Here is a 9382-nt window from a genome sequence, read left to right as displayed (position 1 = left end):
ATTTGGATGTGGTTAACTGAAAATGTTAAGACTTTACGGAATTGCTTCTATACAACTGGAAAGGACTAGACTCTAATTATGAGCATTGATAAGAAAGTATCTATAAGTTCCGGAAACCATACACTAATTAGTATATTATAGGTTACCTTCTAAGTTATATGACGTAAAAGAACGCGAAAGTGGGTATTTAAAATATAGCGGGAATTCCAGTAATAGGATCATAACTATTCAACAATGAATGCGAGTAAGAAGATTGTGAAAAACAAGTCTCAAATATAAAAGTCAGCTGTTGATGCTATTAAATTAAACACTGTCTTGACTAGCGACAGATAAATAGGAAAGGTTAAAAATTAAGCAACTTTAAGCTATGCATGTCTAATTTTGCGCATGTGCAAAAGTAACACAGGAAGTAATGTTTTATTCGACTTACTTCGTCAAGGTCAATTTTTGTTTTCAATTTTGTTCTCAAAGCAGCAATTTTCACCGGCTAAAAAAAAACAAATCGAATGTGACCTATACGTTCCCATACCCTATATATCAAATGTCAACCCTGGAGAAAATATTCAAAGAGGAGTTTAGTAGAGACGTTTTTGCACAAACACCGACGAGTCACTTATATATATATATACATATATATATACATATATATATATATATATATATATATATATGAGCAAACAGTTAATAAAATATGTTAAAAAACACTTTGAAATGAGTTAAAAACATATTTAATCTGAAAAGGAAACACTAGATAAATGTAGATATATACATATATATATATATACATATATATACATATATATACACATATATATGCACATATATATACAGATACGCACACACACATATATATATATATATACACACACATATATATATATACACACAAGGTGCCTTCAATAATTTTTCGGACTTTTTCATATAAGCACTTTTATTGATAGTACACACTTGAAACACTAGATCTCTTTGAAGTTATCTCCTTCGGCTGCAATGCACTTGTACCATTCCAACAATTTCTGGAAGGCCTTATGGAAGTTCTATTGTGTAAGTGTTTCAATGACCCTCGTCACAGCCTCTTTCATCTCCTCAATTGTCTCATAACGACAGCCTCTAAGGTTTTTCTTGGGCTTAGGGAATAAGTGAAAGACACAGAGAGCAAGGTCTGGAAGAGTGACGAACTTGTCTTGATGCCCATTTTCGTAAAATAGTCTGATCTTCTCTGGGCACCCTTTGGACAAACTTAACGCAAATCTTAAATTCCTCACGAATAATTGTGTGTACAGCTCCCACACTGACATCAAACTGCGCACATATTGTCTCCATAGACACACTGCTGTCGTTATCCATGAAAATCTTTATTTGGCCATTCAGTTCTGGTTTTATGACATCCTTAGTCCTCCTTCATCTCTCACCTCCATTCACAGACTCCTTGCATTCCTTGAAACTTTTATGCCACTCAAAAATCGATGCTCGGTTCATGCAAGATGGTCCAAAAGCAGTCTGAAGCATTCCATACGTTTCTGTTGCATTTTATTTTTCTAAGTTTAAACAGAATTTCATTGCATATCGTTCTTCTAAAGTGCCCTCACGTCCAGATACCAGTTTTGGAATTTACAAGCTCTTACAATCTGACTTTAATAGAGTGTATTCTAATTCCGGCTCATTGGAGGGTATATTCTAATTCCGGCTCATTTGAACCTGAAATCATAAAACTTGGTCAGCCATCTCATAAGCTGTATAGCAATAACATAGTGAATTTTCAAGAGTCTATGATAATTTTAACTGCCAGTACAAAAACAATATGTAAACTTGATAAAGGCACCTCGTATATGTATTTAGATATGTGTGATAGAAATTTTTTAACTTAACTTGTACGCAATTATGTAGAATGAAGATATATAAAATTCAGTATAATACTTACACAAAATCATTTAATAAGAAACCGTAAAATTTAATAATTAACCAATTAACGCTTGTTTTTATTTTCAAAGTAATATGCAAATTAGTTAAACTTCATGTAGTCGCTCGCATATTCATGACAGAATATATTAAGAAGTTCGTTTTAATAATTTTTAGATAGAAAAGGTAGGCTTCTAATATCTATGTACGAGAGAGAAAGACTCAACTTTATAGGTATACTAGCAGGAAGACCTGGCATCTATGGGATTGAATGATGATAAACGAATATTTCCAACTTCCATATTTTTATTGTCATCAAAATCGGTGAAATCGACCATTTTTCGACCAAATCCATTCATTGCTTGCGTTAGTTGGGAACCCATCGCCTTGCAACCGGAGGAAGCTTCACATGCCTCCCTGCAGTGACTTAAGCGACATACGACATTGTAGTTTACAATGTTTTGTAGAGAACCTAATGTTGATTTCATACAAATATTTTATGGCTTGAATTAAAGCTTAAAATCCAAAAGTCAAGTATCCTGCTTCAGCTGTGTTCTAAACAGAAACATTCACTTCGAACGTGCCCCTGTCATATCAAAGAACTTACTGTTATTTTTATATGTCTTACCTTACTGCTTGTCCAGTGATAATGGCTAGAACTTAAGTTTAAGATTAAAAAGCCAAGTATCATTGTAAAATTGTGCTTTAAACATTTATTCAGAACGCGCTTCAATCATATCAAAGAACATACTGTTGATTTTATATATCAGATCTTTCGGTTTGTGCGGCAATAAAACTTCTCAAATGCACTTGTGATGTTAGGCTGTGTAAGGTGTTAAAATTAGTCAAAATGGCATGTTTCTTTATTCATCAGTTTATTTCGATTATCAATACTTATCGAAGACATTCCGATGAAAAACATATTCAAGAATATTGCCAGGCACATAACGTACCTTTGTGGGAAATTTTAGAAAAACTGACAGAGCCGTTTTTGAGTCCATAGGGAACGAACTCACACATACGCAGACACATATAAGCGCGTGCACACAGCTAAAGTTCTTTTTATGTAATAGTAGATTGGTATTATTTCAGTTTATCTGTTGTTTATATTTTCTTTTATTGCGCTTCGAATTCTCTCGGTTATCACGAAGTAACCTGTAAAGATGGAAACAAAAGAGAAACTAAATGGATGGAAATTTGTGATTCAGGAAACGTTATTTTCATTTGTTTACAGATTTTATAGAGCATTAGTTGAATTACCTGGCATTGTCAGGGTATTTATTTTATTGATCACTAGCTGAAATATCCGGCGTGGCCAGGGTACATATTTCATTGAACACTAGCTGAAGTCCCCGGCGTTGCCAGGGTACATATTTCATTGAATACCAGCTGAAGTACCCGGCGTTATTAGGGTACATATTTCATTGAACGCCAGCTGAAGTACACGGCGTTGCCAGAATATTTTAATATTCTGTCCTCGTATATATTATCATTTTGACTAAACGAAACCTTAGTTCATAGTGGCTTCCTTTTCCATATCCCCCATGAGTTGTTGAAATAACTTCAGCTGCCGATTTTCCGTCCCCCCTCAAAAAAATTGTTCTTGCAACAGTTGCTTTCTGGTAGTGGTTAAACAAAATGCCTGTTGACTTCATTTTCTTCTTTCTCCCCCTCTTGCACTTCTCACGCCGTTTTTATCCATTTTGCCTCCCCCCCCCATCACACGTCCTGTAAAAATTTCACTCGGCTTTGATATAAATGCTCACTCAATCTTTCATGGCGTATCTCTTTCTGATTCCACCTGAAGGTAAGTTCGTTACTTTTGTCGTTTTTACGTACAGCCACACAAGGCACAAACACGTGGGCGCTTGCTTCTTTGATTACTATCACAGCATTAGGTGCGTTTTATTTTATAGAGATCTAGCCAGTAACACGAATTCTCTTTTCTAGTTTAATATTTTATCTATTAGTCCTTCTTTTTTCAAAAGATGATGCAAGAATCTATATATTAATACGATAGCGCTTTTGATTCCGCTTGCCGTAAAATGCGTTTAAATATAATTAAAACCATGCAGATATTCGCATTTATTAATACAAAAATATGATGGCGAAAGTTAAAAAAAAAAACGACAGTGCCATCAGTTGAAATCGAAACCAAAACATTACGCCTTACAGCTGCGTTTTCTGTCAATATTGGTATCGAGACAAACACAGTAGAATCTAAATATCAACACACTGGAAATAATGAATTTTATCTGATCATGCGCAGAAAAAAAGTATAAACATGTCGGCCAGTTGAAAAGAACATTTCACATTTCAACATGCCGATATATGTCTGTATGCTTTATACTTCAACCCAAACAAAGATTGCAGTCGTTATAAACTATCCTTGGTGTATAATTTGTATTTCCTGTTAATTTCAGTGTTATGTGACCAGTAGTTTAAAAGTTTACCTGTTAAATATTTGCACGCACAAATATCTACGGTTTTATTTATATAAATAGAAAAGTGGAATAGATTTAAGTGTAAATACAATGTTTAGTTTATCAATATCAGAGGGAGAGCCAGAGGGGATAGGGAGGGAGAGAGAAAGAGACAGATAGGAAGAGAGGTAGTGAGAGACAGAGTTATATCTAGATTTTTATTTGCATATTTATGGCATGACAACCAAGTATTTTTCGTCTAATTTTATGTAGAAATTCAGAGATTTTTATAGCATTCATGCTTTAATTACTTAATAACTTCATTTTTTTTAATTCAAGTCGTAAATATACATATTTTCTAGATTTCTAGACAAATTATACATTCACATCTTCATTAAGTGTTCAGATACTTGCTTTAGTGCAGCATAATCACGTTGGCACACCGTTTTCTCTTAGATCATCAAAGTTAAGCAACGTTGAGCCTGGTCAGTACTAAAAGTGGTAACCATTATTGACAACTAGGTGCTGTATGTGCTCTCCGCTTATCTCGACATTGTTTCTAGTTATCCTTGTTCTACTTGTCATTGGGTGTGATTGGAGATTGCGCAACATTTTCCCTAACAATTACACAGAGTATTTATTGCCTTTCGAGACTGAACGGAGGCAATAACTAGCTTTATATACTTTTTTAAATGTTGTATATTTCCTACATAACGGTCTCTAAATTTATAGATTCTATTCACTTCATAAAGGATACTCTGACAAGTACTGCCACTTCGGCCGCAATGGACCTAGGAGGAAGGAAACGAAAACGTCCCAAAATCTGAAATTACTGCCTCACCAACGGTTGTAGTTTTGTCTTAGCCAATGTTACGTTCTGTGCCTTAAAAGCCATAAATGTAAAGCTTAATGCGGGTTAACCTGAGCGATGCATGTGACAATATGGTTGTGTCATCATTTATATTTCCCAACAAATCTTATACTTAATTATATACTTACGAAGTTTCAAGACTTTTTTCATATGGGCACTTTTATTGATAGCACACACATAAAATTCTAATTCATTTCGAAGTAAATTCTTCCGGCTGCAATGCATTTATGATACCGTTCCAACAACTTCTGGAAGTCATCTTGTGTGAGCATGTCAATAACTCGTCACAGCTTCTTTCAGGTCCCCAATTGTCTTAAAACAACAGCCTCTAAGGTTTTCATTGAACTTAGCGAAAAACCAAAAATCAGAAGAAGAAAGATAATTAATAGGGAGGGCGAGGAAGTGTCTTGATGACCATTTTGGTAAAATAATCTGTGACAAGGATGGAGTACACTTGGGGCAAACTTCGCGCAAATTTTCTGCATCTTCAGTTCCTTGCGAATAATTGTACAGTTCCCACACTGACATCAGACTGCGCACATATCGTCTCTGTAGACACACGATGGTCCTTATCCATACCATTTTCTATTGGGCTAACCAACACTGGTGTTCTGAATTCCTTATCCTTCCAAACACCTCTCATCATCCCTCATAGTCTCATTGCCTTCCTTAAATCTCTTATACCATTCAAAAACTGATGCTTGATTCATGCAAAAAGCAGTCTGAAGCATTCCCTAAATTTATGTGGCAATTTTCCAAGTTTAAAATAAAATCTTATTGCATATCATTCTTCTAAAGTGCTTTCACGCCTAGATTGCATTTTTAAAATTAACCAGCGGTGACAATCAGGTTTAAGTAGAGTGCATTCCAATTCCTGTTGTAGATATTCATTTGAACCTGAAATTCTAAAAAAGGGTCAGTCATCTCATAAGATGTATAGCAATAACATACTGAATTTTCAAGACTCTATGACAATTTTAAATGCCTATACAGAAATGTTTTGAAACTTATTGAACGAACCTCATAGTTAAAGTCTTTTACTTACGGCAGGTATATTTTAATACTAATAATTTACAATTACCTAGACCAGAGGCCACTCAATGATAAGGGTGAATGGCGTGTTTAGTTGTACAAGAAAACTGAAAACGAAGCATTGAATGGACAAAGAAACAACCATGTTGTAAACCGCAGGGAAGGAGTCCCATGACAATGCGTTTCACACACGAGAAATCTTGTAAAGAAACTATGTTCTGGGGGGACTGTATTTGGTTGTAAGTACAAAAAGATCTAAAGAAAGGGATGTTCTTTGCAGTGAGGGTGGAAAACGAGTTCTTGCTGTGAATGTTTTATGTAAAAACCATGGCACTCCTTGACTATTAACAATAATAACCAGACATAAAATCAGTTAACTTCGCTGATCTGATGGAAAGCAATAGTAGCCACGATAATATTCATGATAATAGTTTGATAAAACAATTCTAAAGTATTTTTCGGATTTTTTAAGATGAGGATTTTAATTTGTATTATTTGAAGAATTCGAACTAATTTTTATGTCTTTACAACGTTTCGGTCGAAGAACCTTCGACATTTTTGAGGTACTGTTTTGTCAAGCGCGAGAATCTTTAGATCAAATTCGGGAATTCGCAGGAGATTTAGAGCGGACACTTTTTATTTTATCCTCCTGAATAGTTTTCTCCTTACGTCAACTATGACCGAGTAGACTGACTCGTGGCGTACCAAATAGAAGTTCTTAGTAATAATCAGTTTAGAGTGATAGTTTTCTGGAGGGGGGACTTAAATTTTAAATCTCCAGTACGGGCGATACTAATTATACAATTACGAAAGATGTTCACTCGGTTATAGCTAACGGAACGAGAACGAGGTACTCCCATGAATTATGGAAAAGTGTCCGCTCGAAATTCCATAGCAATTCTCACCCGAGTCTGATATCTATAGATTTTGAAGTTCGTCAAGACTCAACTGAAGATGGTCGGAGGTTACATCTGTCGAAACTTTGTGAAAATGTCATCCAAGATGATGATATTAATTAGAATCATGCGCTTTTTCTAATATATTTGTTTACGAAAACTTAAGATTTAAAATAGATTATTTCCAGATTTATTATTGACATTTCTCATGATAAAATAAATATTTAATCAGATACTGCAATTGAATGATCGATTTATGTTCTGATTCTCAAGGAGTAACTTTAAGTCAATATTTATAGCAATCATTTTTAGTAAAAAAAAAAAAAATATTGATTCACAAAAGTTACAAGCCGTATCGATATATATGTGAGGTTTACTTTGGATGTTAGTGAAAGAAGATCAAATAATGCTGTTTTTAATTTATAGCTTATTTTTAAGCATTTAGAAAATTACTTTCCATATATTTCATAATTAAAAATAAACTTGTAAGTATCTAGTTAAAATAAGCTTTGAATTCATCCTAGCTGCAATCTCATTTAAGTATTAATTATTTTTAGATGAGTTTAAATAAAATAAAGTGCTATTTTGCATATTCAAAATAAATGAATTATTAAATTAAAAAATTTAATTTCTTGTCCAACACACTCAATAAAACAAATTAAATATAAAATAAATATTTAAAGGTAAAAAGCATTTTAAAACTGAGAAATATTATTGTATTGTATTTTTAATGTGTTTCTCTTGCTTAAAAACAATTGTTCGATTAAATTACAGGCGTTGTTCTAATAGTAAGTTTCCTATTTTTACTTTAAAAAGTAAAAGCTTTAAGAGCTACGATGACAGGAATGGTTCCACTAAAGCCAGCGACATTTTGCGCTTCAGAATTTATTTTGCTACATAGTCACCACCATTCTTAATGCAAATTTGCTAGTCTTTTTTGGTGCCTTGGTCGAAAAAGTACGGAGCTCACTTTTTCATTCACATCTGTGTCCTCACTCTAAAATCGACGAACCCATATTTTAACTGTGTTGACATGAACTTCGTAAACGTTCACTAGGCGTAAATGAATGTTGATCTGTTCAGTTTTTTCTGTATGGAAAAATTCAATCACGCATCTCTGCTTCAGACACGCCTATGAAAAAGGCTTGTTTATTAGAGTCTCACACCGCCAATATCTACAACTAAGAGATGAAACTCTCAATTCCCAGAGGCATAAGTTCACACATCATAACAATGCAATTTGCCATCCCCTGTGGTTCATTTGAGCGGAGTGGAAAATAGCAGGCATTACATTTGGAACGTGTCTTTCTAGATTTCTAAACCAGAAAAAATACTTATATTGCAATGATAACGAATCATTCCGTTGAACCCGAAAACATAAAATTAAAGCAAAGATTTAGAATAATGAAGTGTTAACAAACAAATTAAAATGATAAATTCGTGTCAGCTTGAAATAATTAACAAATGACTAACGGGGGGGGGGCTATACCCGGGCGTAAAATACGCTTAAATATGATCTGTTAATTAATGCAGATTTCGTATATATTATTATAGAATCGTGATTTCAAAAGTAATAAGATATATTTAGGTGCCATCAGCTAGAATCAGAACCGAAACTAAAGCATTTAAAGCTGGTGACGTTACCACTGTACCAACATGACACTCATATGAGCCGATTAAAAATTAAAAATAAACTAAGATGAACGGAGAAAATGTTCAACAATTTTATAATTTTAAGCAATTTTGATTGATTTTTTAATCTCACAACTGACTCATCCGTCTATTCACAAACACTAATTCCATGAAAAACACTTATGCACAACAAAAACTACCCATATCTCGAACGGATTGTGACTTGTGATGAGAAGTGGATCCTCTGCGACAACCGGCGACGTTCGGCACAGTGAATGGATGCCGGAGAAACTCCCCCATATTCCCGAAGCCGAAATTGCACCAAAAAAAAAAAAGTTCTGGTGACTGTTTGGAGGTCTGCAGCCGGTCTCATCACTCAGTTTCTTAAATCCGGGCGAAACGTTTACGGCGAAGTACTGCCGACAAATTGACGAAGTTCTCCAAAAGCTCCAACGTATGTGGCCGAGATTGGTCAATATGAGGGGACCAATTTTCCTCCATGACAACGCTCACCCACATATTCCTCAACTGACCCTGCAGAAGATGAACGAATTGGGCTACGAGTCTCTGTCTCATCCGCCATATTCACCAGACCCCTCGCCCACCTATTATCACTTTTTCAAGCATCT

The sequence above is a fragment of the Euprymna scolopes genome, chromosome 16, assembly GCF_053919585.1.
Source record: "Euprymna scolopes isolate OS-2025 chromosome 16, ASM5391958v1, whole genome shotgun sequence".
NCBI lineage: Eukaryota > Metazoa > Mollusca > Cephalopoda > Sepiida > Sepiolidae > Euprymna > Euprymna scolopes.
The sequence above is the reverse complement of the archived record's forward strand: the minus strand, read 5'-3'. Positions refer to the sequence as shown.